Here is a 19,526-nt window from a genome sequence, read left to right as displayed (position 1 = left end):
GTGTTTGGGGACCCGGGTCCTGCCCTAGGGGACATGGATTAATGCAAAAAAAAAGTTTTAAAAACTGCCGTTTTTTCGGGAGCAGTGATTTTAATAATGATTAAAGTGAAACAATAAAAGTGTAATATTCCTTTAAATGTCGTACCTGGGGGGTGTCTATAGTTTGCCTGTGAAGTTTCCCGTGCTTAGAACTGTCCCTGCACAAAGTGTCATTTCTGCAGGAAAAAAAGTCTTTTAAAATCACTCGTGCCTATAATGAATTGTTGGCTCCCGTAATACAGAGAACACTCATTGAAAGTCATTGATAACATTTTTTTTTTAAAAAGCGTGGGGAACATGTGTTCTGGATATTACACTATATTTAAACTGTGGGCAAAAAACATTTTTCCATGTTTTCATTGCTGATCTCCTACCCTCACCAACTATTTCATCCATGTTCTTCTGAGCTCTGTAGTTCCTCTGCAATAGCCTGCTGAACTTGCTGAAAAAACGTTATTGCCTGTGGTTTCCTGTTTATAAGACCGCTGGCTGCTATTTCTCCCGTATCCTCAACCATCGGTCTGACACACCCAGTTGTAGACCTCTGAAAGCCAGCAGGGACTTGTACATTGCCATGAATGCAGCACCCACATTGCCATGAATGCAGGAAACCTCATTGATATGAATGCAGCAAACCCCATTGACATGAATGCAGCAAACCCCATTGACATGAATGTAGCACCCACAGTGCCATGATTGCAGCACCCCCATTACCATGAATACAGCACCCACATTGCCATGAATGCAGCACCCACATTGCCATGAATGCAGCACCCCTTTTGTCATAAATGCAGCATCCCCATTTGTCATAAAATGAAGCACCCCCATTGACATGAATGCAGACTCACCATTGCCATCAGTGCAGCCTGATTTATGTCTGTCTGCAGACTTGGAGGAGACAGGGAGGGGAGGGGACGAGTACCAACAGCAGCCTTTTTAATAAAGAGTCCCACCTCCTATGATGGACAGAACAGTCGTCCAATGGCAGCGCAGGAGGGAGGTCGTGTAAACAGGAAATACTCCTGTATGCATGGCACTCATCCCGCCCCCACCCTGTCCACTCCAAGGCAGCCAGCATATATAGTGCTGAAGGATTCGTTAGGGGCCACAAAAGATATACATGTCAAAATTACCAGGCGGGCCATCCGAAACCGGAACGGGAGCTGCGATTGGCCTGCGGGCCACACTTTGGACATGCCTGGCCTAGGCCATAAGAAGATTACCAAGACCCTGAAACTAAGCTGCAGCATAGTGGCCAAGACCATATAGCGGTTTAACAGGACAGGTCCCACTCAGAACAGGCCCCACCATGGTCGACAAAAGAAGTTGAGTGCAAGTGCTCAGTGTCATATCCAGAGGGTGTCTTTGGTAAATAGATGTATGAGTGCTGCCAGCATTGCTGCAGAGGTTGAAAGGGTGGGGGGTCAGCCTGTCAGTGCTCAGACCGTACGCCACACACTGCATCAAATTGGTCTGCATGGCTGTCGTCCCAGAAGGAAGCCACTTCTAAAGGCATTGCACAAGAAAGCCTGCAAACTGTTTGCTGAAGACAAAGGACATGAATTACTGGAACCATATCCTGTGGTCTGATGAGACCAAGATAAACATATTTAGTTCAGATGGTGTCAAGTGTGTGTATTGGCAACCAGGTGAGGAGGTGTGTCCTGCTTACAGTCAAGCATAATGGGGGAGTGTCATTTTTTGGGGCTACATGAGTGCTGACGACACTGGGGAGCTATAGTTCATTGAGTGAACCATGAATGCCAACATGTATTGTGACATACTGAGCATGATCCCCTCCCTTTGGAGACTGGGCCGCAGGGCAGTATTTCAACATGATGATAACGACCCCAAACACACCTCCAAGATGACTACTGCCTTGCTAAAGAAGCTGAGGGTAAAGTTGATGGACTGGCAAAGCATGTCTCCAGACCTAAACCCTATTAAGTATCTGTGGGGCATCCTCAAATGGAAGGTGGAGGAGCGCAAGGTCTCTAAAATCCATCAGCTCCGTGGTGTCATCATGGAGGAGGGGAAGAGGACTTCAGTGGCAACCTGTGAAGCTCTTGTGAACTCCATGCCCAAGAGGGTTAAGGCAGTGCTGGAAAATAATGGTGGCCACACAAAATATTGAAACTTTGGGCTGAATTTGGACATTTTCACTGAGGGATTTACTCACTTTTATTGCCAACAGTTTAGACGTTAATGGCTGTATGTTGAAGGGTGCACTCATTTTTGTGAGATACTGTATGTATCTATCTATATATAGATAGCTATCTATCTATCTATCTATATATATCTATCTATATATCATACATATATATATATATATATATATATATATATATATATATATATATATATATATATAGATATATAGATAGATAGATAGATAGATAGATAGATAGATAGATAGATAGATAGATATCCAAAAAATAGGGTGGGTTACTTCCCCTGTTCCTCTATTTCTTTTGTCAGATACCAGTGTCAGGATGGACTTCCGATTCTCCACCAATATCCAATAGAAAAAATGTTAGGACATGTTCTCCAATGCAAAATTATATTTTTATCTAATGCTATTCAGGCTTAACAATAAATACATGCTTCTACTGTACATTTACGAGCATACCATGCTCTTCATCAAGCTTTGTGCAATGATCTGGTTACACCACATACTATTTATACCAACACTACAGGGTGTAGCCTCACAGGTGTGTCCCACTAATTCCATTACCACTACGATTCAAAATTTTAACCCTTCCTAAACCTAGATCTTCCTACAGACTTAATCTAAAACATTATTATTATAAACCCATCGTTCATCTGATTGTTCAACTCTTCATATAAGAAGAAAAATAATTCAGTTCCTATATAGACTACATAACAATGCGATACTCAAGAAAGAAAAAACAAAGAAAAACACACAAACAAATGCCAAATCCCTAAATTTCTTAGGGGCTGTCTATCAGCCATGGTCCATCTCCAGATATATTTCATATTTCCTGTCCTGTATGATTCCGTTCAGCCTGTAAAGAAGCATGACATATACCTTTCATAATCTCATGGAAAAATAAATAAATCATAGTCCATATTCATTCCCTCAGGGTGCAAGGACCTCAATTTATTTATCCACCATACTTCTCTCTGTTTTAATTTTAATATCCTGTTATCCCCTCTCCGGCCTCTAAGTATCTCCTCTAAAATCATAAATCTTAAATCTGAGTCACTATGGCCCTGTTGAAGAAAATGCCTGTAAACTGGCAAGCCTGACTGTTTATGTCTAATAGTGCTACGATGCTGGGCAATCCTGTCTTTGATTCTCTGTGTGCTCTCACCAACGTATATTAAATTATAAGGACAGGTTAAAATGTAAATGACATAGATTTCCCGAATATTTCCAGGGGGCCTGTGTCTCTAGGTTATGCTGTTTCTTTCTATATAGGGGGGCAGTTAGATATATCCCAGCAATATTGGGGGGTTTCTTTCCTTTTCTTCCTTTTTCTCCCTTTCTTTTCTCCCTTCCTACTGTCCTTACTAGCTGATTTTTGTTCCTTAGTCCATTTATTACGGCCCACTCATAAACTAAGTATGCCAGTCTCACCAAATCAGATTATTCCCCCAGACTTCCTTTGGGCTCCTTTCTAGTACAAGGTTGTAACAAGCTCTGCTGACACCCGCCTGTAAGGTCCCTTTTATTAGTGTTATGATTCTACCGGCAAAACTTATCTCACATATTTATTTCGCTGTTACCAACCACATAGAGGTTGGATTGGGTAGGTACTTGACAGAAATGGTATAATACTTAAAATTTCTGCTAATGAGCTTGTGGTGACAAAAGGATTTAAAAGTATCGAGAGGGAGATATATAGATGGACCAACAAACGTTTTGTAACAGGCTATTTCCTCATTCAACTACCCTCCGTTCCCCCAAGCCTTGGTTTTATACTTTAAATGTCACCGATATCAGTAAAGGCAAATAGTCAGTTTTTTTTTCCTGAACAAAAAACTCTGATCGAATTCAGCTTAACTTAAGGGGGTAAGTTATGTTCACCTATCAGTAGAGCCTATATTGGACCGGCCTACTCTACCCGAACTCCCAAATACATAGGAGGGGAGGAGGGAGGGACAGGAATAAGGGTCCTTTTCCAACACAGGGAAGTGAATGTGAAGAAAACGTATATTCCAATATAGATAGAAGAAAGATACTCCATAGGGGGAAGGAAATAAAGAAAGGAAAAAAAATGACTGAAGTTAACTTTATGACGTATAATGTAAAGGGGTTAAATTTATTATCTAAAAGACATAAGATCTTAAAAGAGCTTAAACGGTACAGGGTGGAGGTAGTTTATTTACAAGAGACCCATATATCACACAAATCTAAGGTGAAACTCCATTCAACATGGTACTGTGGAGATACCATAACAAAGAGAGCTCGAGGGGTAGCGATAGGCTTCGCGAAAGGTATACGATTTGAATTGGAGGAGAGAATGGTGGACCCAGAGGGAAGATTTATTTTCCTGAAAGGAAATTTGTTTGGAATGGATTTTACGCTAGCAAACATACACGCCCCCGATACAAACTCGCGTAAATACCTAAATAACATATTGGGAAAGTTGATGGATTTCAAAAAAGGGTATGTGATGGGAGATATGAATTTTTGTATGGACCCGCAGATTGATAGTACGTCCCGTGTACAGGGGACAAATAATGTACAACTAAATGCGATTAAAAGGAAAATACATAAGTGCCAACTGGTAGATGTTTGGAGGATCCAACATCTGAAAATACGAGACTATACGTTTTACTCCTCTGTGGATGGGACATACTCTAGGATAGATTACATCCTGATAGAACATAGAATGCTGGAGAAGGTGGTAGAAACTAAAATAGAAATAACCACACTATCGGACCATGCCTCAGTTAAAATGAAAATGATTGTATCTGGGTATCAAAGACAGTCCCAAACTTGGAGAGTAAATGAAGATCTACTTCGAGGCGAAGATAGCTTTGCAAGGATAGGTCAAGAACTGGATAACTATTTTTCAAGGAATGATACTGATGAGGTCTCGGGATCTACCCTATGGGAGGCCCATAAAGCCTACATTAGGGGGATTTTAATAGCAATAGGTTCAAGGAAAAAAAAGAGAGATCAGAGAAAATTGAGAAATTGATAGAAGATATACATAGAGCAGAATAAGATTGCAAAAAACATCGTGCCGTTAAGATGCTGTTCTGGAGGCGGGACTTCCGTGCCTCCACGCGGTGGGCGTCATGACGTAGGAGCCGCTGCACGCTGATCTCCCGAGATCCCCACTCTCTCTCCCCCTCGCTACGCTCTCGTCGATGCTGGGCTGGGCGTGACTTTCTCGGTCCACGGAGAGCTCCAGCAACGCCGCGCGGATTCGAACCTCGCTGCGGCGGCCTCCGTGATCCAGGCATATGCTGATAGCTACCTCTCTCTCGGCGAATCGGCGGAGGATCGGACGGATGCTTACCCTTCGGTGATGAAGGCCCTCTGATCGGCAGACAGCTGTATCTGAAACTTGGTGTCAGGAGAGGAGCCGTGTATCCAAGGAGCTGTGTCTGCGCTTGTCGGTGCTTGGCGGTCGGTCTATGATGACAGGACAGCGGTAAGACAAGCGGTCTGAAGGGGAGAGGGACAGCCCAAAGCTGGAGGTGGTTTAAAGACACTATACCTGATAGGAAGGGTTCTGTCCCCCTGGTTATAGCTCGGGCTCACCTGTGAGTATCCCCCCTCCCCTCCCTTTAATGGCATAAGAAGGCTGTTACCTAAGGTCTATCTTCGAAGGACAGTGTCTCTTTGCATACTCTAAATTTGCCGCTGCTATAAATGTGCGAGGAGAGGAGAAGGGGAAGCCATAATAAGAGGACGAATAATAATCTGCTTGCTGTTGGAAACTCGCTTTAGCTGCTAAAACCCTTTTTTTTAGTTGAATACAAAATTACAACTGAACTTGTATGCATATAACCTAAGGATGAAGTGTGCGCTGTTGTGAACAAAGGAGGTTGGATACACCCCGATGCTTTGTTATCTGACGCAAGAGTTTCTTTTGCAGGAAAAACTTATCTAAAACCTGTTCTGGCTGTGTGACTGTGTAGACTGCCTTCATTTAACAGTTAAAGGACTGGATATATGTTTGTTTTTTGTTTCTCTCTGATTTTAGGGTGGGAAAATTTGTCATCAAAGTAAGATCAACTCAGTATAATAGCTGCATTAATATTAATATCAACAACTTTTCGCTGCTTAGCCCATCATACTATAGGTATAATGAGGTTGGATGCATCCCGATGTTTTGTTATCTGACGCAAGAGTTTCTTTTTGCAGGAAAAACCTACTTAAAACCTTTTCTGGCTGTGTGACTGTTTTGACTGTCTCCATTTAACAGCTGAAGGACTGGATATATTTTTGTTTTTTTTGTTTTATTTTGGATCTCTGGGTGGGAAAAGTTGTTATCAAAGTAAGATGAACTCAGTTCAACAGCTGCAATAATATTATTATCAACAACTACTCGCTGCTTAGCCTATTACATTATAGGTATACCGTTGAGTTAGACGGCATGGACTTTGATAGAGGATCTATCCACGGCGTGGAAAGCAGCTGAATTAGGTCCCATCCCCCCCCTCCCCCTTTTTTTTTTTTTTTCTTCTTTGAGAGTAAGCTAGCCGTTGTTGTTGTTATCCTTGATCTAATTGTATCTCATTGTGGGTGGTTCTAGACCTCTGGGAGATTTTCAGTGGTTCGGACGCAGGTATACTAGATTAGGTTGGAGGTAGGAGGCAAGAGAAGGAAGGAAGGAAAAGAGAGGGGGCTGATAGTAAAAAGGAATACCTGGTGAGCGTTAGATAAAGGGAGGAGGGTTTTCAGTCCTGTCAAAATGAGGGGAAAGACAAGTAAAGTTAACAAGATAGTCACCCCGGCTACAAGTCCGGTCGGGATTCAAAAATATTTGGCTGCAAATTCTAGTATAAGAGAGGATGAAGGGACCGATAGCCCCAGAACAGAAAAATCTATTCGTTCGGGCCCAAGTAGACAGAAGGGGGAAGAGGGAAGGGGGGTAAAAAATCCCACCATAAAGTCAAGTGAGCTTAAAAAAAAAAGCGGGGTAAATCTACAGAATGTAGAAGTAGACCAGAATAATCCCCGGGGAGAGGGGGGGGTGGTTAATAGAGAGACAGAAGAAATGGTTCCGGATAGCCATAAAGAAACCCCCCAACCCCCACAAATCAGGGAGATGCTCTCTGAGATGTTCTCGAGAATGGAGATCTCCCTAGGGGCAGATATCGCAGCAATAAGAAGCGATATAGGTTTGGTATTGGGGAGAGTTGAGGAGTTAGAAAACAGAGTCGAGACTCAAGAGAGTAAGATGGAGGGAATCCTAGAGCAGATAACAGCCCTCCGGAAATCAAACAGAACAATTAGATATAAGCTGGAGGACCAAGAAAATAGAAGTAGGAGGAAGAATATACGGATAAAAGGTCTCCCCGAGACATATGGTGGGTCTGCCCTGGGAGAGATAGCTCAACAGATTTTTAACCCTTTATTGGACAAGGAAGTCACAGCCCCTTTGAAAATTGATAGAATACATAGAATGACTCGACCCCGGGGGATTAGAACAGAAGCACCTCGAGACGTTATAGTGAGATTTCATAATGTAGTAGAAAAAATGCAGGTAATGAGAAGAGGGAGAATACAGTCTGGGGTGGTCCATGAGGGCACGGAACTGCAGATTTACCCTGATTTAGCGGGTGAGACATTGGGAAGGAGGAGATGCTTAAAACCACTCACTGAACTGCTGAGAGCGGCGGACATCCCATATCAATGGGGATTTCCTGCATGCCTCATAGGGAAGAAAGAGGGACAATCTGCAGTTCTGCGCTACCCTGAAGACCTCCCAGAATTTTGTGAACAGTTAGGTATAGACCCCGCCCCTCAGATAGAATGGGGTAGTGAAGATGTATTAGGGGCTGAAGGGAATAGTACCTGGGGGAGGAAAGGGCAGGGCCGACCGAACAGGTGGAGTCGAAAGTAGATTACTGGAATTGAGCTGAACTGATGAATTCGCATTGAGAGTTGAGGGGGGCGGGGGGGGGGGAGTTGGGGGGAGGGAGGGAGGGAAGGCGAGGGGAGTCTTGGGCGGATAAGGGTTCAAGCTCCAGGGATACTATGGGGGTGAGGCGAACACAAACAGCGGCCCACCAATGCCATAGGCTTAACGGGAAGGGGGGTGTCCTACCCAGTCTCACGAGACGTTCCGTTATAGGACAAAGGGGGAGTAGGGAGGGGAGATGGGGGGAGGGAGGGAGAGGGAGGGGGGTGGTTTTTGGTTGCTTTTTGGGGCTCTCACTCGGTCCTCCCATGGGACTAGCGGGGACAGGCACCACTGGATCCACTAGACGCTTAAAAAGGAAAAGAAAAAGGAAAGAAGAAAGGGAAAAAAATAGGGAGGGGAATTACCCCCTGTAGAGAGGTATGGTAGTCCTTAATGTTGTTACGTATAACGTAAGGGGTTTAAACTCAAAAAGGAAAAGATTCCGGGTAAATGACGAACTGCAATATATGGATGCAAATATAGTGTGTTTGCAGGAGACGCATATAACATGCACTTCTGGGGTTAGACTGAATTCGGCCAATTACCCGGTGTGGTTCTATGGGGATTCCCCATCCCCCTTTTCGAGAGGGGTTGCAATAGGGTTCAGTAGAACAACGAGATTTAACCTAGATGAGCGACTGGTGGATCCGGAGGGTCGTTACCTGTGCCTAAAAGGTATGCTGTTTAATTTTAAATGTACAATTGTTAATATTTATGCCCCAAACAAGAATACGGGTAGATTCTTGAAGAAAGTTTTGAATAAAATAGAAGACTTTAAAGAAGGGAAATTAATCCTGGCAGGTGATTTCAATTGGAGTATGAACCCTAAAATAGATACTACAGGGGCGGGGCCTAGGATATCCGAACATAAACAGAGGATGTTTTTAAGGGCGTTAACTGCATACCAATTACATGATACTTGGAGAACACTGCACCCAAAAGATAGGGATTATACATGTTTCTCCTCGGTCCATGGTTCCTTTTCCCGAATAGATTATATTTTCCTGGAGCATTCATTTTTAAGGGCACTTAAGAAGGCTGAAATAAAGATAAGAACTGTTTCAGATCACGCTCCTGTGTTGATCCAGTTGGAGATCGGGGGGGACCATGGACCGAGGTTGAATTGGAGACTGAATGAATCTCTACTACAGGATAAAGATACAGCAGAAAGGATTGAGCAGGAGATTACACAATTTTTTAGTCTGAATGATATACCGGAAACATCTAGCCCTGTATTATGGGAAGCGCACAAGGCAGTCATAAGAGGCGTATTAATAGGGATTGGCGCAGGGAAAAAGAGAGAGAGGGAGAAGAAGAAATCCCTATTATACGAGGAAATTCAGAGATTGGAACAGTTGGGGAGACCACGGGGGCTTCGGGATACCCAAGACTTAATAACAAAAAAACGTGAGTTAGAGGATTGCTTAGAGCAGAATAGGAGATCGATCTATCATATTCTGGGAAGAGAAAGGTACCAATGGGGGAATAAATCAGGTAAATGGCTGGCTAGGAGGGTGAAGGAAAAAAAAAATAGAACTTTCATCCCAAAAGTAAGAAATGCTGCGGGGGACTTACAAAATATGCCAGATGATATTGTTAACACATTCTTCACATATTATCAGGGCCTGTATAATATCGGGCAACAGGATAAGGTTGAGAATCAAGTAGAGGAGGGAATAAAGGAATACTTAAATCGGTTAGATATCCCCAGGGCCAAGCAATTAGAAATGGAAGCATTAGAAGCCCCAATAACAAGGGCGGAGGTTGAGAGGGCGATCAAAAATACAGCTAAAGGAGGGTGCCCGGGGCCCGATGGTTTCCCGATCTCATACTACAAACAATTCCAAAAACAGCTAGTCCCAAAATTATGCGACTATTTTAATGCAGTAGGGAAGGGTGTAGAATTTCGCGAAGAAACACTTCGGACACATGTGGTCCTGATCTTAAAAGAGGGAAAGGACCCGGCGGCAGTAGAAAGCTATAGGCCAATTTCTTTATTAAATTCAGATATTAAATTGTTTGCAAAAATTATTGCAGAGAGATTGGGACCACATGTGCCAGAATGGATATTGCAGGACCAGGTTGGATTTATCGAGGGGAGAGAGGGTCGGGATAACACACTAAAGACCATTATGCTATGCCAAGAAGCGGTAAGACGGGGTACCCCTTCGGTACTCATGTCAATAGATGCGGAAAAGGCATTTGACCGAGTGGGGTGGAGGTTCTTGTTTGAAGTCCTGGAAAGGTATGGAGTGGGGGACCGTATGAGGGGTTGGGTAGATGCCCTTTACACCCACCCTAAAGCTAGAATAAGAATAAATGGGGCCCTGTCCTGCCCCCTCGAGTTGTTCAATGGGACAAGACAGGGCTGCCCGTTATCCCCATTATTATTTATATTGTCGCTTGAACCCCTGCTGAGGGCCATCAGGATGAATCCAAACATTCATGGGATATGGGCCGCTGAGAGGGAGTTCAAGGTCGCGGCGTTTGCCGACGACCTTTTGCTCTACATTTCCAACCCCGGGTCATCCATACCAGCAATAATGGAAGAATTATCAAATTATGGGAAGGTCTCTAACTTTAAGGTTAATATATCTAAATCCGAAATTTTGAATTTGAATATTTCAATAACAGAGCAGAGCCGCCTTCAGTCTAAATTCCCCTTCAGATGGTGTGGGAGGGAATTGGTCTATTTGGGAATAAGGCTGACAGCAGAGGTGAGTGATCTGTTCGAGGCCAATTACATACCCTTATTAAATAAAATTAAACAGCATTTGGAAAGGTGTCAATATAAAGCTCTATCATGGACAGGTAGAATAAACGTAGTTAAAATGTTTATTTTACCAATTTTCACCTATACATGCCAAATGATCCCAATAGTGTTACCACAGGTTTATCTAAATAAATTAAAAATTTTGGTTAATAGATTTATATGGAAAAAAAAAGCGGCGAGGGTGGCTCGGAATACCCTGATTAGAAGTAAAGAAAGGGGAGGGCTGGCAATGCCGGATCTCCAAAAGTATTATGAGGCCATAGCAATCTCTCGAATACCGGACTGGATTTATAATACAAAGGGTAAGGACTGGGCTGAATTAGAAATTAAGTTAAGTAGAAGGGAATTAGGGGAAATAGTATGGATACCTGCAAAACACAGAGAATTAGGCCCTAACACAAGCACACTCACAAAAAATTTATTTCAGATATGGGACACAATAAACAAGCGACACAACTGGGAACACAACTCACCATTAATGCCACTACTGGATACAAAATTTTTTATCCCAGGTCAAGAGGAATATTTATATTATAGTAGTTGGGTTAAGAAAGATAACATTAAAGTACAGGAGGTGATGGAAGGTAATAGGATGTGCACATACGAAGAAATTATAGGGAAATGGGGACATAAACCATTAGACAAATGGAGATATTTCCAATTATATTATTTCATTCAGTCTTTACCACAGCCACTACGGGGTATGGAACAACTTAGACCGTTGGAGAAGCTATTAGTGAACCGTCAGTGCCTTCAAAAAAGAATCTCAAAATTTTATAAAATTCTAATAGAAAGAATAGAGCAAAATTACCCCCCCTATTTAGAAAAATGGGAAAGCGAAATCGGGCCCTTAGGTAACGATGGCCATAGAAATAGGATAATTAGACAAACCTATTCGGTTACCGCAGATTCGCAAACACGCGAGATGTCATATAAACTTTTAACAAGATGGTACATAACCCCACAACAAGGAAATAAAATATGTAGTGCGACCCCCCGGCTATGCTGGAGAGGCTGCATGGGGGAAGGGTCTTTTGCCCACATATGGTGGTTGTGCCCCAAGATACAGATATTTTGGGATAAAGTAATAGAAACTATTTTTGAAATAACAGGGGAAAGGATTAGGAGGGATCCATGGGTATGTTTGTTTCATGATATAGAAAAAGGAGAGAAGGAGTATGGGTATTCCTTGATACCCTCTTTATTAAATGCTGCTAAATCATTGATACCGCTTAGATGGAAAAGATCTGACCCTCCCTCAATGAGGGAGTGGGCAGATAGATTAGAAAAGATACGAATCATAGAAGAGTCAATGTACAAACTGGATAACTTGGAGGAAAGGTACCAGAATAAATGGCGTCTTTGGGTATTGTTTGGTAAAACTGAAAGTTATTTGAAGATGGTGGAATGCTAGTCAAAAGGAGTCCCATGGAGTAGGATCGAGTGAGAGAGGGGTGGGAAGGGGGGGGGGGGAGGGAAAAGGAAGATAACCTGTATAAGAAATGATGTTGTATTTATTATGCGAAATGGTTTATATATGAATTGTGGTTTTTTGTAAACTTTGGAAAATCTTATAAATAAAGAATTAAAAAAAAAAAAAAAAGATTGCAAAAAACAACTGGGTCAACATTTGGAACGATATCAAAAATTAGTAAGGAAAAGAGATGAACTAAAGGAGCTTATGGAACAAGAAACAAAAAAAAAAACATTCAACAGAATAGCCAGGGAAAGATATCAATGTGGAAATAAAGCAAGCAAACATCTAGCGAGAATATTACAAAAGAAGAAATTTAGAAATTATATTGATAAAATACAAAATAAGGAAGGGGAAATGGTGCATAACACAAAAGAGATAGCATAAATATTTAAAAAGTACTATAAGGGGTTGTATTCAGTGGAACAGAAGGGAGGTCAATCAGAAGACAGAAGGGGGAAAATAAACAAATTTTAAAAAAATGCAAGATTGCCAAGGATTACAGAGGAAGATAGAGAGATATTAGAAACACCTATAACGGTAGAAGAAATAAATAAAGCCTTAAAAGAAACAGCTTCAGGAAACAGCCCTGGTCCAGATGGCTTTAGAGCATTTTATTATAAAAAATGTAGACATATATTAACTCCAAAGTTATGCCGGTATATGAACGGCTTGGGGACAGAGTATGAAATGAGTAGAGATGCCCTGACTACGACAATTACTGTAATCCCAAAGGAGGGAAAGGATGTATTACTGTGCTCCAGCTATAGGCCAATCTCACTGTTAAATGCGGACATTAAATTATATGCAAAAGTATTGGCAGGACGGTTGAAAGGCCTGATGAACATTTTGGTACATCCTGATTTGGTGGGTTTGGTCCTGGGATGGGAGGGGAGGGATAATAGGGTGAGAACATTGCTCCTTCTCCAGAAAATTTAAGAAAGTGGGTCCCCAGGTCTATTCCTGTCGATGGATGCTGAGAAAGCTTTTGACAGGGTAGACTGGGGACTTATGAGGCAGACTCTGGAAACCATGGGAATAGGGCCAAGGATGCTTAAGTGGATTAAAATATTATATAAAAGTCCATCAGCATTTATAAAAATAAAAGGAAAACATCCTTCCCCACCTTTGAGATGAAAAATGGAACGCGACAGGGCTGTCCCCTGTCCCCGTTACTGTTTGTGTTATCTCTGGAGCCACTACTTGCCACAGTTCGTAACAACCCGGATATAGGAGGAATTAAAGTGGGAGAAGAGGAACATAAAATGGCTGCATTGGCAGATGACGTACTGTTTTATATAGGGAACCCACGGATTACAATACCCAATTTATTAAAGGTCTTAAAATAATACGGAGAAATATCAAACTTTAAAATAAACCCTGTAAAATCGGAGATCCTAAACATAAATTTAAATAAGCAAGACAAACGAACATTACAAAGTGAATTTAAATTCCCCTGGTGAAAAGAACTTAATTATTTGGGAATAAAATTAGCAAATTCTATGAAAAAATTTATAAAATAAACTGTATACTCCTTTTAGACTAAATTAAAACAGAATGCAGATATTTGGTGCATAGACTATTATCATGGATAGGGCAAATTAACACATTGAAAATGACTCTGCTTCCCAAGATTACATATAAGTTTCAAATGATACCAATAGCTCTACCCCAACTATATCTCAGAAAATTGAAATCAATAGTGATGAACTTCGTTTGGCAAAATAAAAAACCTAGAGTCTCTTTTCAAGTATTAAAACAGGAGAAAAAAAGGGGTGGATTAGCAATCCCAGATATTCAAAAATATTATGAAGCCGTAGTTCTTTCAAGGGTAGCGGAATGGGTTAGGGATGAAAAGGAAAAAAGATGGGTGAAATTAGAAAATACACTTAGTAAAGTAAGATTGGGGAATATAATTTGGAACCCCCCAGTATAGAACACTAGATGTTAACACACAGGAATTGACATGGAACACATTAAAATTATGGGATAAGATATATAAAAAATAAATGAGGAATATAATTCACTGTTAATAACATTAAAAGAAAATGATTATTTTGCACCAGGGAAAATAAAAATAGGAGGGAATTGGATAAAGGCAGATAGGGCACAATTAGGAAACATAATAGAAAAGGGGAGTATTGTGACACTACAAGATTTAAAAGGTAATAGTGAATTATTGGTGATAGATGAATGGCGGTATCTCCAATTGAGCCACATTGTTAAAAACCTTCCACAACCAATAAGATCGGGCGAAGATTTGACCCCGCTGGAATGGTTGTTGGCAGCCGAAAACACAAAAGGTACAATATCAAAGTTATATAAACTAGTACTGAAGGTGGATGAACTGGAGATCCCGCCATATATTATTAAGTGGGAAGAGGAATTGGGAACACAGGGGGATAAGAACATTATTGAAAAAATACTTAAACTAACTCATAACTCTGCAGTAGATGCTAAGACGGTGGAAATGAATTACAAATGTTTAAGTAGATGGTATGCTACCCCAGGTAAAATAAGTAGAATTCAACCTGGCAAAACGGCAGAGTGTTGGAGAGGATGTAAGGAACTAGGGACAGCGGCTCACATATGGTGGAATTGCCCTAAAATTAAAAAGTATTGGCGAGAGATTCTAAATTTAACAAAAGAGATTACTAGGGAAGAAATAATAGAAGACCCGTGGGTGATTTTACTACATGGAATTGAAGAAGGGGTCGAACAATATAGGAAGTCGTTGACATCACAACCATTAAATGCAGCAAAGAGACTTATACCGAAAGAGTGGCGTAAAATTGAAAGCCCACAAATATGGAAGTGGATAGATAAAGCCAAAGAAACATATAAGATGGAATGCCTGAGATACGAAACAAAAGAAAATAGTGTGGGGTTGAAAGAAAAATGGGAGTCATGGAGAGAGTTTAAAAAAACATGGAGCTATGCGGAAGGCCTGAGGAGATAGGTTAACGTCAGTGTAATGAGAGAGAGGAGTAGAGATCTTATTCACGGTGGTTGGGAAGGAAGAGGGAAGGGGGGAGGTAGGAATTAGAAAAGATATTTTTTATACTTGGGGGTTATTACCCATTCTCAGGTTTAAAATAAGAATTAGGAGGGTAACATTGTAATAGAATTTTAAAGAGATTTGTTAAATAAATTATATAAGTATGTAAAAGCAATGATAAATGCCACAGTGATGTGAATAAGAGAAGGGACCAAAATGAACGGATAAGCTTATCCAAGTCTCTCGAATGAAGTTTGCTGAAGTGGCAATAAATAAATAAATAAAGAAAAGAAAAAAAGACAATGTAAATGACATAGGAGGACTGACATGTGTGAAAACCTTTAAACGTGATCCTTTCACCATTGCCAGGATGTATATAATGATTGCCTTTGATTAGTAAACTGCACTGGAAACAATTCAGCAAAGAAAACAACCATTTCTCTTTTTGTCCAAAAATTTAATATTTACTTGGTGCTCCCTTGGCTGATACTCCGACCTTACTAATGAGTCTCTAAATTCAAAATACTAACCACAACATACAAAGCCATTCACAACTCTGCCCCGAGCTACATCACCAATCTTGTCTCCAAATATCACCCAAATTGTCCCCTCTGTTCTTCTCAAGACCTCCTACTCTCAAGCTCTCTCGTCTCCTCCTCCCATGCTCATCTCCAGGATTTCTCCAGAGCCTCTCCAATCCTCTGGAACTCGCTACCTCCACTGGTCTGGCTATCTCCTACTCTTGCTACCTTCAGGCGATCCCTGAAAACTCATCTATTCAGGGAAGCCTATTACGTCTCAAACTAATCTCCTACCACTTCCATCAGCTCATTCCCGACAGTTATAACCTTTTGTACCACCTGTCCCACCCTATTAGATTGTAAACTCTTCTGATCCTCTTATATTTTATTGTATTGTAACTGTATTGTCTCCTTTTTATATTGTAAAGCGCTGCGTAAATTGCTGGCGCTATATAAATCCTGAATAATAATAATAATAATAATAAGTGTCTTATTTCTCCTATAAGCCTTCATGGGTGTCTGTCGAAACTCTTCAATCTTTGGATAAGCCCGTCTGAGTAGTGGCCAGTGCTTTTTAATCACTTAAGGACTGAGCCTCTTTCTGAGATTTGTTGTTTACAAGTTAAAAACGGGTTTTTGACTTTGGGTTCCAGCGCCACATGGAGAGGAGCTAGGAGACTTAAGCTCCCGCCGTGCTCCTCCAAATACCGCTGCAATGCCTGCTGGCCCGAGGTACCCCCTCTCTACACCCCCTCTCTTCTGGGACAATACCATGGATCACTTTGTGGAGCCATCCGCAGCATGAATGGCCCCCGCCCCCCCCCCCCCCCCCCCCGCAATCAGGGCACACAGCACATGCTGCAGCCAACATGGCGCCAGATGATTTTAGTGCTGTGAATACAGCACAAGTGCTTGCTCTCCCTCTGGAGCCCTCCACACTCACACAAATAGACCCTGCCTCTCCTGCCAGCATAGCCCAGGCTGCGGTAATGCTCCTCACCCCAATGGTCACGAGGCAGTGGATCAGGCCATCCTTAAAGGGCTAGAGCATCTACATAAGGGAATTCAAATGCAAACCCTCAGAATTGACCTGCTGAGGAATGAATCTCTTCCATAGAAGACAAAGCCGCTGCAACATCTGCTGCTGTAGCCAGGCTTTGCTCAATCCAACAGGAACTCCAGGACAAAGTGGACGATCTAGAAAATCGTTCCAGATGCAACAATCTGCGCATCATAGGTCTCCCTGAATCTTATTCTTCCTCCTTGCTCACCGTCATCTGCTCCACCACCATCCCGGAGAAGCTGGGGCTACGCACCCCTTGCCTGGTGAAACGATCGAACAACCATCGGAGTCTTGATCCAAGCCCCACCCTGTGATTGTCAGGTCCCTAAATTATGCGGATAAACAAGCCATACTTCAACATTTTTGAAGTCAACGCAACCTTTCTGTGGATAACCACACATTACTACTATTTGCTGACTACTCAGTTGAAGTTATGCGACAACGCAAGGCTTTGTCAGAGATCTGTTCATCCCTCTACAACAACCACATCAGACTCTGGCATACCCAGCAATCCTGCATATCCAACCTGCCTCAGGTAAATGTGTCTCCTTCACCTCTCCATCTGAAGCGGAGCACTACCTCAACGCGACACAACCCTCCGACATGGAACAGGAGGACCCCTCTGCCTCTAGCCAATCCTCTCTGCATAGGAAATCTCCTCTATCCTCCGGGAGCCAGAAGAGTCCCCAAAAAAACCCCTACAAAAGGGTGCACGTCTGGCATTCAGTGGGCCACTCTGCACACTACTGACTGTACGCTCCTGATAACTGCATGGGGGGAGAAGGAAAAGGGGGGACCTGAGATCAATCAGGGGTGACCCATATAAAGCAAGTTAGGAATAGGCTCCTGGAGTCCCACCCGTGCTTCTGTAAGCCGCCGCTGTCTTCTCCTCCACCCTTCCTCCACTCTGTCCTAGATCTGGAAGTGCAGTGGGACTTCACCTGGAATGATTCCCTCTCGGCAGTGTGGCAGCATACAGTGAGTGAGTGATCGATGGACTGGAGAGCAAAAAAAGAGGTGTGTGAGCCTTTGAGAGAGCCACCTCAGATGGGAGCAGCCGCAGGTCAACAGCAGTTAGGGAGAGCATGTAAGGGGTTAAATGATGAATCCTGTAGCTGCTAGGTGTTTGGCATGTCATATGCCCTGAGGGATGGAGTGGGTCTGTGGGTGCTGCATTCATGGCAATGCGGTGGGTGCTGCATTCATGGCAATACGGTGGGAGCTGCATTCATGGCAATACGGTGGGTGCTGCAATCATGGCAATACGGTGGGTGCTGCAATCATGGCAACACGTTGGGTGCTGCATTCATGGCAATGTAGTGGGTGCTGCATTCATGGCAATACGGTGGGTGCTGCATTCATGGCAATACGGTGGATACTGCATTCATGGCAAAGGAGTGGGTGCTGCATTCATGGCAATATGGTGGGTGCTGTTTCATGGCAATACGGTGGGTGCTGCATCTGACTACTATGTTTATATGCAATATCTTTTTTCAAAAGTCAAAACAATTGAAAAAGGACTTTATAGCCTAAATATTATCTTTAATGGATGGATATGCAGACAATTAAAAATGAAAGCAAATTGATGTAAAAAAACAAACAACTGAAATTCTTTAATGAAGGGGGGGGGGGGGGTGCACCAAGACAGATTCTCGCCAAGGTTGCTGGAGACCCTAGGTAAGCCCCTGGTGGGGACAAAAATTGAGTCTTTCCCTGAGACAATGGGACATCCAGGAGGAGATTGGCTGTCCTTGTGAATTTTAGGCAAGGTTTATAGGGGAGGAATCCTTGTATGGGTAGGCAACAAGAACTCAAAAAGGTCACGGGTGATAACCCCTTCCTTAAGTGCAGGTTTCAAAATACATTCAAGCTGTTTCCTTATGGACCAGGTTGGATCATTGGTCAATATTTTATATGCCAATGTATCGTACCTATTGATTTTTCAATTGGCTGCTAACCTCTTGCTCATACAACTGTGGATCCATGATGACCACCAATATAGATATATACATACATACATACACTCACTCACTGGCCACTTTATTAGGTATGCCTGTTCAATTGCTTGGTAACATAAATTACTAACCAGCCAATCACATGGCAGCATCTCAATGCATTTAGGCACTTAGGCATCTAGACGTGGTGAAGACAACTTGCTGGAATTCAAATTGAGCATCAGAATGGGAAAGAAAGAGGATTTCAGTGAATGTGGCATGACTGTTGGTATCAGGTGGGCTGGTCTGAGTATTTCAAAATCTGCTGATCTACTAGTATTTTCACACACAACCATCTCTAGTGTTTACAGAGAATGGTCTGAAAAAGAGAAAATATCCAGTGAGTGGTATTTGTGTGAACCAAAATGTCTTGTTAATGTCAGAGTTCAGAGAAGAATGAGCAGCCTGGTTTGAAATGATAGAAAGGCAACAGTAACTCAAATAACCACACGTTTCAACGAAGGTATGCAGAATGCACAACACATTGAACCTTGAAGAAGATGGGCTACAGCAGCAGAAGACCACACCAGGTGCCACTCCTGTCAGGAAGAAG

General features: G+C 42.3%; 1 protein-coding gene across 1 annotated transcript in view; it reads right to left on the bottom strand.

Annotated features, from left to right (window-relative positions):
- The window catches only part of LOC143935847 (lysozyme C-like), a 108,919-nt gene that overhangs the window by 75,262 nt on the left and 14,131 nt on the right, over positions 1 to 19,526 (bottom strand). The gene's annotated exons all lie outside the window — the stretch shown is intronic.

The sequence above is a fragment of the Lithobates pipiens genome, unplaced genomic scaffold, assembly GCF_037356315.1.
Source record: "Lithobates pipiens isolate NorthernLeopardFrog02 unplaced genomic scaffold, aLitPip1_a1.2 Scaffold_28, whole genome shotgun sequence".
In the NCBI taxonomy this organism is placed as follows: Eukaryota; Metazoa; Chordata; class Amphibia; order Anura; family Ranidae; genus Lithobates; species Lithobates pipiens.
This window is presented reverse-complemented; position numbering and strand designations above follow the sequence as displayed.